This window comes from Ovis aries, chromosome 2, assembly GCF_016772045.2.
Source record: "Ovis aries strain OAR_USU_Benz2616 breed Rambouillet chromosome 2, ARS-UI_Ramb_v3.0, whole genome shotgun sequence".
In the NCBI taxonomy this organism is placed as follows: Eukaryota; Metazoa; Chordata; class Mammalia; order Artiodactyla; family Bovidae; genus Ovis; species Ovis aries.
Window position 1 is genome coordinate 188,757,578 of NC_056055.1, and position 20,729 is coordinate 188,778,306.

At 37.5% G+C, this 20,729-nt stretch overlaps 1 pseudogene; it reads right to left on the minus strand.

Moving 5' to 3' along the window:
* The window catches only part of LOC105611871 (uncharacterized), a 61,530-nt pseudogene extending 41,073 nt beyond the window's left edge, over positions 1 to 20,457 (minus strand).
* Between the last annotated feature and the right edge of the window lie 272 nt (positions 20,458 to 20,729).

Genomic DNA, 20,729 nt, shown 5'->3' on the forward strand with positions numbered 1-20,729 from the left:
TTTCACTTTCCTCTTTCACCTTCATCAAGAGGCTCTTTAGTTCCTTCTCACTTTCTGCCATTAGGGAAGTATCATCTGCTTATTGGAGAAGGAAATGGCAACCCACTCCAGTGTTCTTTCCTGGAGAATCCCAGGGATGTTGGAGCTTGGTGGGCTGCCATCTATGGGGTCACACAGAGTCAGACATGACTGAAGCATCTTAGTAGCAGCAGCAGCAGCATCTACTTATATGATGTTGTTGATAATTCTGGCAATCTTGATTCCAGCTTGTGAGTTATCCAGCCTGGCATTTCCCCCATGATGTTCTCCATATAAAGTTAAATAAACAGAGTGACAGCATACAACCCTGACATATTCCTTTCCCAATTTTGAACCAATCCATTGTTCCAGGTCCAGTTGTAACTATTGCTTCTTGTTTTGCATACAGGTTTCTCAGGAGGCAGGTAAGGTAGCCTGGCATTTCTCTCTCTTTAAGAATTGTCCATAGTATTTTTTTATCCACACAGTCAAAGGCTTTAGTGTAGTCAATGAAGCAGAAGTAGATGTTTGTTTCCATAATTCTCTTGCTTTTTCTCTGATCCACTGGGTGTTGACAATTTGATCTCTGGTTCCTCTGCCTTTTCTATATCTAGCTTGTACATCAGGAAGTTTTTGGTTTATGTACTATTGAAGCCTAGCTTGAAGGATTTTGAACACAGCCTTGCTAGCATGTGAAATGAGTACAGTTTACAGTAGCTTGAATATTCTTTGACGTTCCCCTTCTTTGGAATTGGAATGAATACTGACCTTCTCCAGGCCTGTTGCCTGTTGAGTTTTTCGAATTTGCTGGCATATTAAGTACAGCGCTTTCACAGCATCATCTTCTAGGACTGGAAACAGCTCAGTTGGAATTTCATCACCTCCATTAGCTTTGTTCATAGTAATGCTTCCAAAGGCCCACTTCACTTCACATTCCAGAGTGTCTGGCTCTAGGTCAGTGACCACATCATCATGTTTATTTTGTTCCTTAAGGCCTTTTTTGTAAAATTTTTCTGTATTCAATTACCAAAACATTTTAAATTTTCTTTTTCTGGCTCCATAGACTCTATATTTCCATATTCCTTTGTGCTTGGAATTTTCCAGGCAAGAATACCGGAGTGGGTTGCCTTTTCATATTCCAGAAGATCTTCCTGACTCAGGTGTTGAATCCACATTTCTTATATCCTCTGCATTGACAAGCTGGCTCTTTACCACTATCACCACCTGGGAATCCGCATTTATCTCTATGAATATTTGTATAAAAAATTTGTATAAAACAACACCTGTTTTTACTTTATTTTTATCCAGCTTTTCCTAAAGTTCTGTTTTCTTCATTGTTTTTAATTGTACTGGTTGTTTTCTTAGCCCTTCCCTTTCTTCACCCTAGGTGTTAAAGGTGTTACTAGATTAACAATGTAATATTTAAAATAGTATGAATGCTAGGTAACAATGTATCATACTCTGCAGTAAGCACCATTCTAAGATACTTACATACATTAAATAATGTAATTATCAGAATAACTGTAAAATAAGCACTGTTGCTACCTTACCATCGTTCTTCAGTTAAAAACTTGCAGGACTAAACCTACAAAACATGCTGTTCTCTTCCAGCGGTAACAAAACTTAAACATACCTAAAAAAATTAAGTTGTTCTGTAAATAATATAAGTGCCTGATGGAAGATTCCAGCAGGATTTTCTGCCTGTTGGAAGAAACTCTTTAAAAACAAACAAATAAACAAAAAAAACCCTAACAAGTCAAGCAGCATATTATTAGCAATATCCATCATCCAGTCATAGAAGCTAACCAATTTGGCCTATAACCAGAAAAGAAATTCATCAACAGAAACAGACTTAGAAATGACATAGATGACAGAATTACCAGACAAGAACTTTAAAAAGACAGTCTTAAGTATGCTTAAGTATTTAAAGACTGTTAATTTGGAGGTTTCAGGACTAAGCATACATTTACCATTCTTTTGGACAACCTCGAGTCCATCTCCTCCTGCATCATCCCTGCCCCCTCACCCATGACAACAAAGAGTCGTCAAATGCCTTCAAAGACTCTCTTCAGAAATATGTATGGTCCTCTGGGTTAAAGAGTGGGGCTAAGTATAAAAAAAATTCTAAAAACTTAAAACATCTAAAACATCTACGTGTTTCTTTGATTGTATATTTGGGATTGTTTTCTTTCTGGAGAAGTTATTGTTTTATTTTGTTTGATATTTATCATGCTGTTGTTTTCTGAGGGTTTTGAATGACTGATTAGGTACATTCTTTCAATTAAAACAAAATTTTTTTTTCTGAAATATTGATCCTGCTCCATTTTTTTCTCTCTCCAATTTTTTGAAGTGTCAGTCAGTGTGCCAATTCCATGTAGTGTTACTTTGCTTTATTGCTTTCTTTTTGGAAAATTTGTGCTGATATGTCTCTGAGTTTTGACAAGAGAACTAACTGGTCATAGCAAACACTCTCTTCCAATAACACAAGAAATGATTCTACATGTGGACATCACCAAATAGTCAATACAGAAATCAGACTTATTATACTCTTTGCAGTTGAAGATGGGGAAGCTCTATAAAGTCAGTAAAAACAGAATCAGGAGCTGACTGTGGTTTAGACCATGAACTCCTCATTGCCAAATTCAGACTTAAATTGAAGAAAGTAGGAAAACCACTAGACAATTCATGTATGACCTAAAGCATATCCTTTATGATTATGCAGGGGAAGTGACAAATAGATTCAAGGAATTAGATCTGATAAACAGCATCTGTGAAGAAATATGTACAGAGGTTTGTAACATTATACAGGAGGCAGTGATCAAAATCATCTCCCAGAAAAAGAAATGCAAAAAGGCAAGATGGTTGTCAGAGGAGGCCTTATAAACAGCTGAGAAAAGAAGCGAAAGGCAAAGGAGAAAAGAAAAAGAAATATCCCTTTGAATACATAGTTACAAATAATAGCAAGGAGAGATAAGAAAGCCTCCCTAAGTGATCAATGCAAAGAAATAAAGGAAAATGATGTAATGGGAAAGATTAGAGATCTCTTCAAGAAAATCAGAGATTTTCTCTAACTTCAAATATTCAAGGAAACATTTCTTGCAAAGATGAACACAATAAAGGACAGAAAGGATATGGACCTAACAGAAGCAAAAGATATTAAGAAGAGCTGGCAAGAATATACAGAAGAACTATAATAAAAAGATCTTCATGACCCAGATAATCACAATAGTGGATAACTCACCTGGAGCCAGACATCCTGGAGTGTGAAGTGAAGTGGACTTTAGGAAGTATCAGAGAACAGAGCTAGTGGAGGTGATGAAATTCCAGCTGAGCTATTTTCAGCAGTTGGCACAGGACTGGAAAAAGTCAATTTTCATTCCAATCCCAAAGAATGGCAATGCCAAAGAATGTTCAAACTACCACACAATTGCACTCATCTCTATGCTAGTAAAGTAATGCTCATAATTTTCCAAATTAGGCTTCAAAAGTACCAGAAACAAGTAATTCCAGATATTCAAGCTACATTTATAAAAGGCAGAAGACCAGAGATCAAATTGGCAACATCCCTTGGATCATAAAAAAAAAAGCATGAGTTCCAAAAAAATCTCTACTTCTGCTTCATTGATTACTCTAAAGCCTTTAACTGGGTGGATCACAACAAACAGGAGAATTCTTTAAGAAATGGGAATATCAGACTATCTTACCTGCTTCCTGAGAAATCTGTGTAGGTCAAGAATCAACAGTTAGAACCAAACATGGAAAAGTGGACCAGTTCCAAATTGGGAAAAGAGTGTGTGGAGGTTGTGTAGTGTCATTAAATATATAATTTATAATTAAACCTATATGCAGAGCACATCATGCAAAATGCTGGGCTGATTGAAGCACAAACTGGAATCAAGATTGCCAGGAAAAATACCAATAACCTCAGATATGCAGATAACACCACTCTCATGAAGAAAGCGAAGAGGAACTAAAGACCCTCCTGATGAAAGTGAAAGAGGAGAATAAAAAAGCTGACTTAAAACTCAACAGTCTAAAAACTAAGGTCATGGCATCCGGTCCCATCATTTCGTGCAAATAGATGGGGAAACAATGGAAGCAGTGACAGATTTTATTTTTGGGGGCTCCAAAATCACTGCAGATGTTGACTGCAGCCATGAAATTCAAAGATGGTTGCTCCTAGAAGAAAAGCTATGACAAACCTAGACAGGATATTAAAAAGCAGAGACATTACTTTGCCAAAAAGTCTGTGTATTCAAAGCTACGGTTTTTGCAGTAGTCATGTTTGGATGTGAGAGTTGGACCATAAAGAAGGCTGAACACTGAAGAATTGATGCTTTTGAATTGTGATGTCAGAGAAGACTCTTGAGAGTCCCTTGGACTGCAAGGAAATCAAACCAATCAATCCTAAAATAAATCAATCCTGAATATTCACTAGAAGGACTGGTGCTGAAGCTGAAGCTCCAATACTTTGCCACCTGATGCAAAGAGCTGACTCATTAGAAAAGGCCCTGATGCTGGGAAAGACTGAAGGCAGGAGAAGAAGGGGATAACAGAGGATGAGATGATTGGATGGCATTACTAACTCAATGGACACGAGTTTGAGCAAGCTTCAGGAGACTGTGAAGGACAGGGTAGCCTGTCCTTGGACAGGTGCTCCAGGCTGTGAGGTCACAAAGAGTGGGGCACGACTGAGTGACTGAACAACCAATACCTCTGAGTTTTTAAAACCATTTTCTACTGCATTAAATCTGTTGTTAAGTGTATCCAATGTACTGAAAATACAACTGTGTTTTTTTTTTAATTTTTATAGAATGTTTAAATTAAATATAGTTGATTTCTGATGTGTTACTATCAGGTGTACAGCAAAGTGACTCAGTTATATGTGTATATAAATATGATTGGTGGTTATAATCAGTAAGTTATGTCCAACTCTTGCAACCCCAATAATTGTAGCCTGCAAAGCCCCTCTGTCCATGGGGTTTTCCAGGAGAGAATCCTGGAGTGTGTTGCTGTTACCCTCTCCAGGGTATCTTCCTGACTAGGGATTGAACCTGAATCTCCTTATTGCAGGTGGATTCTTTCCTGCTGAGCCACCAGGGAAGCCTCATATACAAATATACATTTTTTAAACATTCTCCTTCATTATAGGTTATTACAAGATAGCAGAGCTTTCTGCGTTATATAGTAAGTACTTGTTGGTTAATTATTTTATATAAATCAGTCTGTACATTTTAATTCCCAACTCATAATTTATCCCTAACCCCTCCCATTTGGTAATCATACATTTATTTTCTGTATCTATGAATCTATTCCTGATCTATAAATAAACTTATTTGTATACTTTTCTTTACATTATAGATATAAGCTTTATCATATGATATTTATCTTTGCCTGGCTCACTTATTATAATCATCTATAGGTCTACCCATGTTGCTGCAAATGACATTATTTCATTCCTTTTTGTGGCTGAGTTATATATATCACTCCATTCATCTATTGATGGATCCTTGAGTTGCTTCCTTGTCTTGACTATTGTAAGCAGTGCTGCTATGAATGCTTTGAATATTGGTTTTATCTGGATACATGCCCACAAGTGGGATAGCAGCATCATATGGTAGCTTTGTTTTTAGTTTTTAAAGGAAACTCTATACTGTTCTCCACAGTGGCTGTACCAATTTACATTCCCACCAACAGTATGCATGGATTTTATTTTTCTCTACACCCTCTCCAAATTTATTATTTGTAGATTTTTTTTTTTACCAGTTCAGACTCTTTTATTGAGGTAGATTGCATATGTAGTAAAATGACAGATGTTAGGCATGCTGCTACTAAGTTGCTTCAGTCGTGCCCAACTCTGTGCGACCCCATAGATGGCAGCCCACCAGGCTCTCCAGTCCCTGGAATTCTCCAGGCAAGAACACTGGAGTGGGTTGCCATTTCCTTCTCCATACAGTTGGAAATTTTGATTATTGTAGATGCCGGATTTAAAAAAGAATCATTAGAGGATATCAACAGTAAATTTGAAGTAGCAGAAAAAAAAAAGACAAAGTAAATTGCAGAGATACAGATAGGGATTATACAAGCTCATTATACTATACATAGCTTCTCTGGTGGCTTACCTGGTAAACAGTCTGCCTACAATGCAGGAGACCTCGGTTTGATTCCCCAGTCAGGAAGTTCCCCTGGAGAAGGGATAGGCTACCTACTCCAGTATTTTGGGGGTTCTCAAATGGCTGAGACAGTAAAGAATCCACTTGAAATGCAGGAGACCTGGGTTCAATCCCTGGGTTGGGAAGATCCCCTGAAGGAGGACATGGCCACCCAATCCAGTATTCTTGCCTGGAGAAATCCCATGGAAAAAGCAGTCTGGTGGGCTATAATCCATGGAGTTGCAAAAAGTTGGACATGACTGAGGGACTAAAGGTGACACATACAAGTTGAAGTATGCATAGAAAAAAAAAATGAAGGAAAACAAAGAAAGCCTTAGACAAAAGTAGGATACCATCAAATATATCAATATGTGCAGAGAGGACAAAAGGAGGGGAAGAAAAACATGGTAAAAATCTTCAAAGAAATGCTGAGAACTCAAATTTATTGAAAACTGAAGCTCACATCCAGAAAGCTCAATGAATTCCAAGTGGGAAAAAGATAAAGATATTCACAATCAGATCCATTATAATAAAATACAGGGAGGCAATCTTAAATAAAACTTGAGAAAAAAACTCAGTTTTACAAGAGAATTCCAACAAGATAAACAGTTGATTTCTCAACCAAAAAAAAAAAAAAGAAAAAAAAAGAAAAGAAAAATAGTGGATGTCAAGAAGCCATAGAGTAACATATTCATACAGCCCAAACAAAAGCAGTCAAACAAGAATCTCATATCTAGGAAAAAAAATGTATATATATATAGCAAAAAAAAAAAAAAAAAAGACTTTTTCAGGTCAAAAACAACTGAAAGAAAGTTTTCACTAACATAACTGGCTCATTAGCTCAGTTCAGTCTCTCAGTCGTGTCAGATTCTGTGCAACCCCATGGACTGCAGCATGCCAGGCCTCCCTGCCCATTACCAATTCCTGGAGTTTACTCAAACTCATGCCCATTGAGTTAGTGATGCAATCCAACCATCTCATCCTCTATCGTCCCCTTCTCCTCTGCCTTCAATTTTTCCCAGCATCAGAGTCTTTTCCAATGAGTCAGCTCTTTGCATCAGGTGGCCAAAGTATTGGAGTTTCAGCTTCAGCATCAATCCTTCCAATGAATATTCAGGACTGGTTTCCTTTAGGGTGGACTGGTTGGATCTCTGTGAAGTCCAGGGGTCTCTCAAGACTCTTCTCCAATACCACAGTTCAAAAACACCAATTATTCAGCACTCAGCTTTCTTTATAGTCCAAATCTCACAGCCATACATGACTATTGGATAAACCATAAACTTGACTAGACAGACCATTGTTGGCAGAATAATGTCTCTGCTTTTTAATACGCTGTCAAGATTTGTAATAACTTTTCTTCCAAGGAGTAAGTGTCTTTTAATTTCATGGCTGCAGTCATTATCTGCAGTGATTTTGGAGCCCCCCAAAATGAAGTTTGTCACTGTTTCCACTGTTTCCCCATCTATTTCCCATGAAGTGATGGGACCAGATGCCATCATCTTAGTTTTCTGAATGTTGAGCTTTAAATCAACTTTTTCACTCTCCTCTTTCACTTTCATCAAGGGGCTCTTTGGTTCTTCTTCGCTTTCTGCCATAAGTGTGGTGTCATCTGCATATCTGAGGATATTGATATTTCTCCCGGCAATCTTGTTTCCAGCTTGTGCTTCACCCAGCTGAGCGTTTCTCATGATGAACTCGGCATATAAGTTAAATAAGCAGGGTGACAATATACAGCCTTGATGTACTCCTTTTCCTATTTGGAACCAGTCTGCTGTTCCATAAACAGTTCTAACTGTTGTTTCCTAACCTACATACAGATTTCTTAAGAGGCAGGTCAGGTAGTCTGCTATTCCCATCTCTTGAAGATTTTTCCACAGTTTATCGTGATCCACACAGTCAAAGGCTTTGACATAGTCAATAAAGTAGAAGTAGATGTTCTTCTGGAACTTTCTTGTTTTTGTTTTTCTTTTTTTTTGATGATATAACAGATGTTGGCCATTGGATCTCTGGTTTCTCTGCCTTTCCTAAAACCAGCTTGAACATCTGGAAGTTCATGGTTCACATATCATTGAAATCTGGCTTGGAGAATTTTGAACATTACTTTACTGGTGTGTGAGATGAGTGCAACTGTGTGGTAGTCTGAGCATTTTTTGTCATTGCCTTTCCTTGGATTGGAAAGAAAACTGACTTTTTCCAGTCCCTACACCACTGCTGAGTTTTCCAAACTTGCTGGCATACTGAGGACAATGCTTTCACAGCATCATCTTTTAGGATTTGAATTAGCTCAACTGGAATTCCATTACCTCCACTAGCTTTGTTCACAGTGATGTTTTCTAAGGCCCACTTGACTTCACATTCCAGGACGTCTAGCTCTAGGTGAGTGATCACACCATCATGATTATCTGGGTCATGAAGAACTTTTTGTACAGTTCTTCTGTGTATTCTTGCCACCTCTTCTTAATATCTTCTGCCTCTCTTAGGTCCATACCATTTCTGTCTTTTATTGATCCCATATTTGTATAAAATGTTCCCTTGGTATCGCTAATTTTCTTGAAGAGATCTCTAGCCTTCCTATTCTATTGTTTTCCTCTATTTCTTCACACTGATCACTGGCTTATAAAAACTACTAAAAAAAAATTCTGCAGTCTTAAAGCAAGAGACTCAGACAATAATTGAAATACACATTAAAAAAATAAAATGCAATCAATAGTATTTGATTATAAAAGTTTTGGAGAAGGAAATGTCAGACTACTCCAGTATTCTTGCCTGGAAAATCCCATGGACAGAGGAGTCTGGTGGGCTATAGTATGGGGTCACAAAGAGTCGGACATGACTAAGTGACTAACACACACACGCACACATACACAAGTTTAAATCCATTTTAGCCTTTCTTAAATTATAAGAGAATGCATAAATGATATCTACTTAATATACTATTGGCCCTGTAACATATAGAAATGTAAAATATGTATGAGACATTGGTAGATAATGTATAGAAAAAAGAGGTGAATGGGAGTAAATCTGTATAGGAATAAGGAAATAATTAAATATTTTTAAAAAACCAAACAAACCTTTTAGAACTAACAGCCAAAAATGGTGTCCTTCTCATTACAGGGAACTGGAATGCAAAAGTAGGAAGTCAAGGGATACCTGGAGTAACAGCAAATTCGACCTTGGAGTACAGAATGAAGCAGGGCAAAGGCTTACAGAGTTCTGCCAAGAGAACGCACTAGTCATAGCAAACACTTTCTTCCAAAAACACAAGACATGACTCTACACATTGACATCAGCAGATGGTCAATACTGAAATCAGATTGATGATATTCTTTGCAGCCATATGGAAAGGTTCTATACAGTCAGCAAAAACAAGACTGGGAGCAGACTGCGGCTCAGATCATGAAATCCTTAGTGCCAAAATCAGACTTAAATTGAAGAAAATAGGGAAAACTGCTACCATTTAGGTATGACCTAAATCAAATCCCTGAGAGTTATACAGTGGGAGTGACAAATAGATTCAAGGGATTAGACCTGACAGACACAGTACCTGAAGAACTATGGATGGAGATTCATGACATTGTATAGGAGGCAGTGATCAAGACCATCCCCAAAAAAAGAAATGCAAAAAGGCAAAATGGTTGTCTTAAGAAGCCTTACAAATAACTGAGAAAAGAAGAGAAATGAAAAACAAAGGAGAAAAGGAAACATATACCCATTTAAATACAGAGTTCCAAAGAATAGCAAGGAGAGATAAGAAAGCCTTCCTCAATGACCAATACAAAGATATAGAGGAAAATAGTAGAATGGGAAAGACTAGAGATCTCTTCAACAAAATTAGAGACACAAAGTGAACATATCATGCAAATATTGGCACAGTAAAGGATAGAAATGGTATAGACTTAACAGAAGCAGAAGATATTAAGAAGAGGTGGCAAGAATATATAGAACTATACAAAAAAGATCTACACAACCGAGATAATCACGATGTATGATCACTCACCTAGAGCCAGACATCCTGGAATGCAAAGTCAAGTGGGCCTCAGAAAACATCACTATGAACAAAGCTAGTGGAGGTGATGAAATTCCAGTTGAGCTATTTCAAATTGTAAAACTTATACTGTGAAAGTGCTGCACTCAATATGCTAGCAAATTTTGAAAACTCAGCAGTGGCCAAGAGATCCAAACAATCCATCCTAAAGGAAATCGGTCCTGAATATTCACTGGAAGGCCTGATGTTGAAGCTGAAACTCCAATACTTAGCCCACCTGATGCTGGGAAAGATTGAAGGCAGGAAGAGAAGGGACGACAGAGGATGAGATGGTTGAATGGTATCACTGACTTGATGGACATGAGTTTGAGTAAACTCTGAAAGTTGGTGATGGACAGGGATGCCTGAGGTGCTGCAGTCCATGGTCATCACAAAGAGTCAGACACGACTGAGCGACTGAACTGAACTGTGAGCACAAATTACAGTTTATATACTAATATTGTATTAGAATAAAAAGGTAATAGGTAACATTGGCAGCTGATATTTGTCCTCATGCATGTAATTAAAATTAATTACAGCATGTAATTACTGCATGTAATTAAAATTGCAGGATTAGAAATAATGTAGGTCTCTTTCCAAAAGCACAATATACGTTAGTTGATTTTTATACACAAAAATTAATAACTGTATTCTGATTAATAACTCCAGAAACATTAAATACATATCATGAAAGGCAACATGCTGTTTTAGATATATGTGAGATGGAAAAAAAAATAAATCCTTTTAGTGAGTGAATAGAAAAAATAAAAAAGATTTGTCTTATACATATGAAAAGGAAAATACATAGAAATGAAAGTTGGTCCTGTCACTTTGGTAAACTGTATGGAGGTTCCTGCTGCTGTTGCTGCTAAGTCGCTTCAGTAGTGTCCGACTCTGTGCGAGCCCACAGATGGCAGCCTACCAGGCTCCTCCATCCCTGGGATTCTCCAGGCAAGAACACTGGAGTGGGTTGCCATTTCCTTCTCCAGTAGTTTCCTTTTAACAGCTTTAAACCTGGAGGTTCCTAGAAAACTTCAAATAGAAATAATAGAACTATCTAATAACTCAGCAATTCTATTCCTGGGAATGCACCTGGAGAAAACACTTATTTGAAAAGATACACATGGGCCAGTATTATTTATAGTAGCCACGATATGAAAGCAACCTTTTTGTTCATCAACAGACAAATGGATAAAGATGTGGTCCATATATACATTCACTGGAATGTTACTCAGCCATAAAAAGAGTGGAATTATACTATTTGCAGCATCATGGATGGACCTAGAGAATATTATGCTTAGTGAAATTAATCAGAAAAAGACAGTGTATGATATCACTTGCATGTTGAAGCTACAAAAATAAAATTTTTATATATATAACTAAGGAGAAACAGACTCATAGATATTAGAAACAAACTAGTGATTAATGGTGGGGAGAGTAAGGGGTGAGGGGCAATCATGTGGTTAAGATTTTAGCTTCCAATATATGGGGTGCAGTTCAATTCCTGTTTAGGAAGTTAAGATCTCACATACCTCATGGCCAAAAAAACAAGATATAAAACAGAAGCAACATAAGCAAATTCCATAAGGCTTTAAAAATGGTCCACATAAAAAAAAAAAAATTAACACCTACTATATGTAAAAATAGATAAGCTACAAGGATGTATTGTACAACCCAGGGAATTATAGCCATTCTTTTTAATAGCTTTAAACGTGGTATGTTCTATAGAAATACTGAATTACTGTGCTGTACCCTTGAAGCTAATATAATAGGATAAATCAACTATGAAAGTGAAAGTGAAAGTGTTACTTTCTCAGTCATGTCTGACTCTTTGCGACACCACAGATTGTTTATCTGCCAGGGTCATCCGTTCATAGGATTCTCCAGGCAAGAATACTGGAGTGGGTTGCCATTTCCTTCTCTGGGGGATCTTCCCAACCCCAGGATCGAACCCAGGTCTCTTGCATTGCAGGCAGATTCTTTCCCATCTGAGCCACCAGGGAAATCAACTACAATTCAATATATGAAAGAAAACAAATATATTAAAGAAAAAAGCTGAAATTTAAGTACAGAAAGATAGTAAACATTGGCAAGACCTCTTAAAAACTATCTAGATCATATATAAATAACTTCTATATGTTATAAAAAGCATAAAAAAGAAAAAAACTTAATAGTGACTCAATAGAACAGGTCCAAAAATATAAAAACTCAGTTTAAAAAGAGCCTGAGTTTCCAATAAATATTCAAAGTGTATAGTTCTATAAATCAGGAAAGTGACATTTCATATTTATAAATTTAAAAAGATAAACATCTCTGATAAAGCCAAACTTTTTAAAGAACATGGTAACTCCTCTATGGAGAAGGCAATGGCAACCCACTCCAATGCTCTTGCCTGGAAATTCTCATGAACCGAGGAGTCCATGGGGTTGGGAAGAGTCGGACACGACTGAGGGACTTCACTTTCACTTTTCACTTTCACGCATTGGAGAAGGAAATGGCAACCTACTCCAGTGTTCTTGCCTGGAGAATCCCAGGGATGGCGAAGCCTGGCGGGCTGCTGTCTATGGGGTCGCACAGAGTCGGACGCGACTGAAGCGACTTAGCAGCAGCAGCAGCAGCAGCAACTCCTCTATGGTGAGATTATAACAGTAAAAATCACTTCATGGACTTTTTTTTTTTTTTAATCAAAAGAAGAGGTGTAGAGTTAGAACCCAGCTTTTTCATTTGCATTCATATGGGGGTATGATTAATAGTGTTCCTACATGATTTGTAAATTAAAAAGCAGACTAGCAAAATTGTCCATTAGAAGATAAATAAATGTATTTTAAGCTAAGATCATGGCACCTGGTCCCATCACTTCATGGGAAATAGATGGGGAAACAGTGGAAACAGTGTCAGACTTTATTTTTGGGGGCTCCGAAATCACTGAAGATGGTGACTGCAGCCATGAAATTAAAAGACACTTACTCCTTGGAAGGAAAGTTATGACCAACCTAGATAGCATATTCAAAAGCAGAGATATTACTTTGCTAACAAAGATCCGTCTAGTCAAGGGTATATTTTTTCCAGTGGTCATGTATGGATGTGAGAGTTGGACGGTGAAGAAAGCTGAGTGCCGAAGAATTGATGCTTTTGAACTGTGGTGTTGGAGAAGATTCTTGAGAGTCCCTTGAACTTCAGGGAGATTCAACCAGTCCATTCTGAAGGAGATCAGCCCTGGGATTTCTTTGGACGGAATGATGCTAAAGTTGAAGCTCCAGTACTTTGGCCACCCATGAGAAGAGTTGACTAATTGGAAAAGACTCTGATGCTGGGAAGGACTAGGGGCAGGAGGAGAAGGGGACGACTGAGGATGAGATGACTGGATGGCATCACTGACTCAATGGATGTGAGACTGAGTGAACTCCGATAGTTGGTGATGGACAGGGAGGCCTGGCATGCTGCCATACATGGGGTTGCAAGGAGTCAGACACGACTGAGTGACTGAACTGAACTGAAATTAATAGGTTCCCAAACAATGAAATTTAATTCAGCAGCTGAATTGAATAAAGCTCATACACATGAATATTGAAAAAGTAATATTGAGAAAAATAAGCAATTGATTAAAAAGTAGGTACAATATGGTTCGTGTACTTGTAAAGTTAAAACAACAATATATTTTAATCTTAAATTTTATTATACTTTTAGTTTCAAAACACACATACAAATATGAGAGTAAAACAAATGATTATATTTGCTTTTTATTTCCAATGAGATGTTTTGCTTTTAACCATATTTTCTATTTTTAAAATTTAAAAAGATTCAAATAAAATGTGGTAAAATATTACCAGCTGCTAAAATTAATGTACTGAGTATACATTTTCTGTAATTTAAAGTCGTGTGAATTAATTTGGAGTTTAACATATAACTAAATCACAACACTGACATCTACTTTTTAATTACTTTTAATTAATCTATTTATGCTTTTTTAAATGGTTGAAAATATTATAAAAATATCTATTGGCAACTTCACAGAGTCAGAATTTCAAATATTTTAAAAATTATTTTCATTATAAACAAATTCATTGTGATCTGAATCCTGATTGTTATATAGCATCTTCTGTCTTAAGGGAAATAAATCAAGAAAATGACACACAAATTTTTGTGAATATATATAATTTTTTCAAATAAAAATTCCATTGAATCTTATTAAATAATTAAACTATAAGATAAACAACTTACAGTTTTTGGTTTTTTTTTTTTTTAGTAATATATGCAATTTTGCCAGATACATCAAGGGGAAAAAGAAAAAAAAAGACAGGGGGCTCAAATAAAATCAGAAATGAAAAAGGAGAATTTACTAAAAATACTGGAGATATACAAAGAATCATACAATATTATTATGAACAATAAAATGCTAAAAAAAATGAACAACTGAGAATATATGGATAAATTCTGAAAGGTGCATTCTCCCAAGGTTGAATCAGAAAAAAAAAATACAAAATATGAACAGACCAATTACTAGTAATGAAATTGAATCAGCTTATTTTTCTATTTTTTAAACTTTCAACAAACAAAAGTCTAAGACAATACTTCACAGGCCTGAAGTAGGCCTCACAGGATAGGCTTCATCATTTTCTAACTATGTTTTAAAATTGCAAGAGGAAGGATCATTTTCAAACTCATTCTGTGAGGCCAGAGTTATCCTGACACCAAAAAATACAACAACAAAAAGAAAACAACAAAAATTACAGGCCAATATTAATGATAAATATAGATACAAATATCCTCAACAAGATAATAGGAAATTAAATTCCATAATACATTAAAAGTATCATACACCACAGTCAAGTGGGATTTATTCCAGGAAAGCAACTATAAATTGATTGATTTTTGAAATGAGGACTAAAAGCCATATGATAATCTGAATAAATGCAAAAACATTTTTTTACAACATTTAACTTCAATTTATTAAAAACAAAAATCTCTCAACAAAATGGGTACAGTGGGAACATACCTCAACATAATAAAGGTCATATGTGACAAACCTAAAACTAACATCACATTTAAATGTTGAAAGCGGAATTTTTTTTTTTTTCTAACATCAGGAACCAGACAAGGATTTCTAGTCTCACTACTTTCGTTCAACATATTTTGAGAAGGCCTAGTTAAAGCAATCAGATAAGAAAAAGAAATAAAAGTAATCCAGATTGGAAAGGTAGAAGTAAAACTTTCGTTGCTTACAGATATTATGATACTATATATAGGACATCCTAAAAATACTACGAAGTTGCAAGATACACAATTCATGTACAGAAATCACGTTGCATTTCTATATACTAAGAGTGAACTATCTGAAAGAGAAATTAAGAAAATAATTTCATTTAAGATTGCATCAATAAGAATGAAATATCTAGGGATAAACCCACCTAAGGAGGTAAAAGATGTGTATTCAGATCACCAAAAGTCACTGCTGAAAGAAATTGAAGATAACACTAACAAATAGAAATATATACTATTCTCATGGATTTGAAGAGATAATATTGTTATAATGCCCATAATGCCCAAGCCAAACTATGGATTTAATATAATCTCTCTCAAATTAGGGAGGATGCTTTTCATGGAACTAGAAGAAATAATTCTGAAATCTGTATGGAAACAGAAAAGACATCAATTCACCAAAACAGTCTTGAGAAAAGATGGAGATATCATGTGCCCTGATATTAAACTATATTACAAAGCTATAGTAATGAGAAGAAAGAGGCCTGACAGGCTATAGTGCATGGAGTCACAGGAGTCAGACACGACTTAGTGACTAAAATACCACCAGCACTGGCACAAAAGTGGACAATGAGATCAATGGCACAGAATAGAGATCCTAGAAACGAACCAACACTTATAAGATCAATAAATCTAAACAGTGGGTTGTAGGGATATACAGTAGGAAAAGACAATATTTTCAATACATTAATAGGGAAAACTGAACAGCTACATGCAAAAAAAAAAAATCAGACCAGACTACTTTTTCACAACAAAAATACACTTGAAATGGAATAAAAAGTTAAATATAGGGACTGAAACCATAACACTTTAGAAAAACATTTAGGCAATACACCTTCTGACATATGTCTTAGCAATACTGATTTGACTATGTCTCCTAAGGGAAGGGAACCAAATGCAAAAATGAACAAATGGGACTATACTAAAATAGAAATATTTTGCACATTAAAGAAAAACATAAAAAAAAGAGAGAGAGAGAGAGAGAGAAAATATTGCCTACTGAATTGGAGAAGACTTTTGCAAGAGATTCCAGGTAGATCTGGGAGAGGACTTTTGTATATATTTAATAAGGATTTAATATCAAAAATATACAAAGAACTCACACAACTCAATATCAAAACAATAAACAGCCCATTCGAAAAAGGAGCAGAGGTCCTGAATATGCAATTTTTTTCAAAGAAGATACACAAATGGCCAACAGACCCATGAAAAGATGTTCAATATCACTAATCCTCACTAATTCAAATGAAAACCATGATGAGATATCAACTCACACCTGTCAGAATGACTGTTATAAAAATAAAAATACAGTAAGTAACAAGTGTTAGCAAGGATGTGGAGAAAAGGAAACCCTCTTGCATTGTTGGTAGGATTAAGTTCATGCAGTCATTTTGAAAAGTAGTATGAAGATTTCTTGAAAAATTAAAAATATAACTGCCATACTATCCAATTATTCCAATCCTCGGGATTTATCCAAAGAAAACAAAAGCCATAATTTTAAAAGCTGTATACAACCTTCTGTTTGTTGAAGCATTATTTATCATAGCCAAGGTATATTAGTTTGGAAGCAAGCTAAGTGTCAATCAACAGGTGGATGGAAAAGAAGATGCATATATATTCAGTACAGTTCAGTCGCTCAGTAGTGTCCAACTCTTTGTGAACCCATGGATCGCAGCACGCCAGGCCTCCCTGTCCATCACCAACTCCCAGAGTTCACTCAAATTCATGTCCATCAAGTTGGTGATGCCATCCAGCCATCTCATCCTCTGTCGTCCCCTTCTTCTCCTTCCCACAATCCCTCCCAGCATCAGAGTCTTTTCCAATGAGTCAACTCTTCACATGAGGTGGCCAAAGTACTGGAGTTTCAGCTTTAGCATCAGTCCTTCCAATGAACACCCAGGACTGATCTCCTTCAGAATGGACTGGTTGAATCTCCTTGCAGTCCAAGGGACTCTCAAGAGTCTTCTCCAACACCACAGTTTATACACACACACACACACACACAGAGTCATTATGGGCTTCCTTGTAACTCAGTTGGTATAGAATGCACCTGCAATGCAGGAGACCCCAGTTTAATTCCTTGGTCTGGAAGATGCACTGGAGAAGGCATAGGCTACTCACTCCAGTATTCTTGGGCTTCCTTTGTGGCTCAACTGGTAAAGAATCCACCTGCAATGCAGGAGACCTGGGTATATATACATACATATATATATATACCTGTATATATGTACATATATATATAGTCATTATGCTGCATTCCTTAAAATTATAAAGCTCTGTATGTCAGTTATATCACAACTGGAAAGAAAAAAGATAATTTTAATAATGTATGAGTGTAGGGGTGCTGCTGTTACAGCCATGCATTCCGGGAAACAAACTTACTCAGAAGGACAATGCAGATAGTGGAGTGCAGTTTATTACACCGGCTGGCCCAAGGTAGAGTCTCCTCTTAGCCAAGGACCCCAAATAGCATTTGTGAAAATCTGTTATACCCCATGTGTACATGTCTGAACCCACCACTCCAAATTCCTTGAGACTTACATAAACTAAGGAAAATACAATCCCAATAACTCCATCATTCAACTGCTATGTGCTCATGTGCTCAAACAGTCAAACAATTAGCCAATAATCAATAAACCCGAGGTTACACACCGATTGATACAGAAAAAAATTATGGCCTGTGTGGAGGAAGGGGTGATTAGTGTATGTTTTCTCTTAGGCGACGAGTAACCTAGATACGATCTTCAAGGTTCCCTCATCTGGAGGGTGTCTTATCCTTTGATTATTGTTTTCATAGTCATTAAACACAGAGTTCAGAGTCCATTGGAAAGGTGGCCAAGCATGATCAGCACGAACAGGCCTAAGATGGAGTCCAGGCCCTATGAATTCCTTCTTCATTCCCCCCTCTTGAGGTTCTTAACTCATTATGAGCATCATTCATAGGGATATATTGCACCCTGGCTCTCTGACCTCCAGTTTGGGAGAATGACATCAACCTTCAGGTTACAGAGTTCATAATACATTGTAAAATTCAGGGTCCACAAAGCAGAACTATCAAGACAACTACAACAGTGGCAAATATAGTTTTCCACCAATCGCCCTTCACCCAAGATAGGACAGAAGTCCAGAAGGGAATGTTTTCATTTGACATTGCTTTTACCTGTTTTTTCATGTCATCTAAAGCAGTCGATACATTGCCAATAAGTCAGGAATGTATGCACAGCATTCAGCCTTAATTATAGCACAAGTCCCTCCTTGAGCAGCTGTGAGTATGTGCAAAGCCATTCTATTATGAATTACCGTTTTTCTCATTTGGATTTGCTCTTCATTTAAGGCTTGGATGGCTTTTGTTCTATCTAGGAGGGCCTGTTGTGTGAAATTAGTCAAGGCTTCTACTTTAATCACGATATCTGTTGTCCCTATAGAGGGTACGAATAAGGCAGCAATATACTCATACCATCCAAACACAGATCTTGTCCACCTAGCATGTGAATAAGGTAGATTACCAGGGCTACCGGGATAAGATTTACAACAAGTAGGTTAGGCTTTTGTTACACTGGCTTTTATATCAAATGTAACTCCATGACCCGAGTCTATTGACTATAGGTCTTACACCAAGAGAATAAGAAGAGGTTATGATTGACAAGAGAGAGGAAAAGTCTCTTTTTGTCATTCCAGAAAAGACCAGAGTGGTTTAAAATCTCCTTGGCAGAGTGGTGACACCCACCAAGGAAGTCCATCCATCACTGACAGAGGCATAGCCCCACGTACCCAGCAGCTGGAAGTGTTGTGGAAGTCTGCGTAGTAATGTGCCCATGAGATGAAAGCATTGTCCTGAGTTGAAATGGAAGTTAAATTCAAAATCATGTTGATGAGGCCAAGAAGCAGGAGTTGATTGTGCAGATTCATCCTGAAGGGGCTCGTCCAGGATCTTCTTTTCCTTTTTCTTAAGGATGGTCTTAGTCTCTCGAGGGTCAGCGGGGTCCCTCTGTGCATTCCACTCAGCGCTTTTTGGGTCTGCTTTGTATGTTCTCTTCACCCTCGTATGATGGATCCGAGGGACAATACCTGCAACTTTACCTGCAGTAGGGGTAGTTAGAATAACATAAGGGCCCTTTCACCAAAGGGCTAGCAAATCATGTTTCCAATCTTTGACCCATACTTGGTCACCAAGCATAAACTCATGAATCTGTTCCCCAAGGGGTAACGGCACCCTTTCTTGTACAAACTTAGTTACCCAATTTATTACCTTGCCCAGTTCCATCTGCTGTGAAATGCTATTCTCCCTTATCTGAGGCAAATTTGTTGACACCTGTTTTATTATGGGAGGGGGCCTCCCATTCACAATTTCGTATGGAGAATAGCCTTGGGACTGTGGGGTCATCCTGAGTCTGAGCAGAGCTGTTGGAAGCAAGTCCACCCAGAAGCAGTCAGTCCCTATGATCCACTTGGAGAGTCTCTTTAATGTCTGGTTGGTTCTTTCCACCATCTCAGAACTCTGGGCCTATATGCAGTGTGCGGTTTCCATTTGATGTGTAAAGTTTTGCTTACTTGTTGTACTAAATCAGCTACAAAAGCCGGGTCATTGTCTGAACCAATGCTGGTAGGAAGTCCAAATCTTACTATTTCCCTAAGCAGGCACCGGGCTAATTCTGATGCTCTTTCAGTCCAGGTAGGAAAAGCTTCTACCCATCCGGAGAATGTACATATCACGATCAGCAGGTAACAGTAGTGTCAGTAAGGTTTCATTTCAGTGAAGTCCACTCTCAGGTGTTCAAAGGGCAGCATGCCTTTCTGCTAAATACTCGGAGGTGTTTGTCTGAATACCTGAGAGGCAGCATTAACCTGTGAGCAGGCAGCATGGCCTAGGTGGGTCCCTTGGTGTGTTTGGCTTACCAGAGTGTGTGCCAGCTCCTCCAGTACCAATAATTTGCCACTTGGCAATTCCCACCATCCCTTTTCAGTTTTGATGGCCCCTTCTGCTTTGGCTAACCTGACAGCCATTGTCCTTGTTTTATCAGGCTGGTGCCATCAGTATATAGGACCCAACTAAGGTCTGGAACCTTGTGTCCTTCTTTAAAACAAACCCCAGACAACTTACCTCCTTGCAGATCTGTGCCTTCTTCTTCAACACCTGGTAACCTGCTTCCATCAGCAGCTAGAGCAGTGTTTTTGTCCCTTTCCAGAATTTTTCCTTGGTCTCGGCAGCAAGCAGCAGGTCATCCCCATATTGTAAGAGCCAACATCTATATTCTTCTGGATGGAATGAGTTCAGG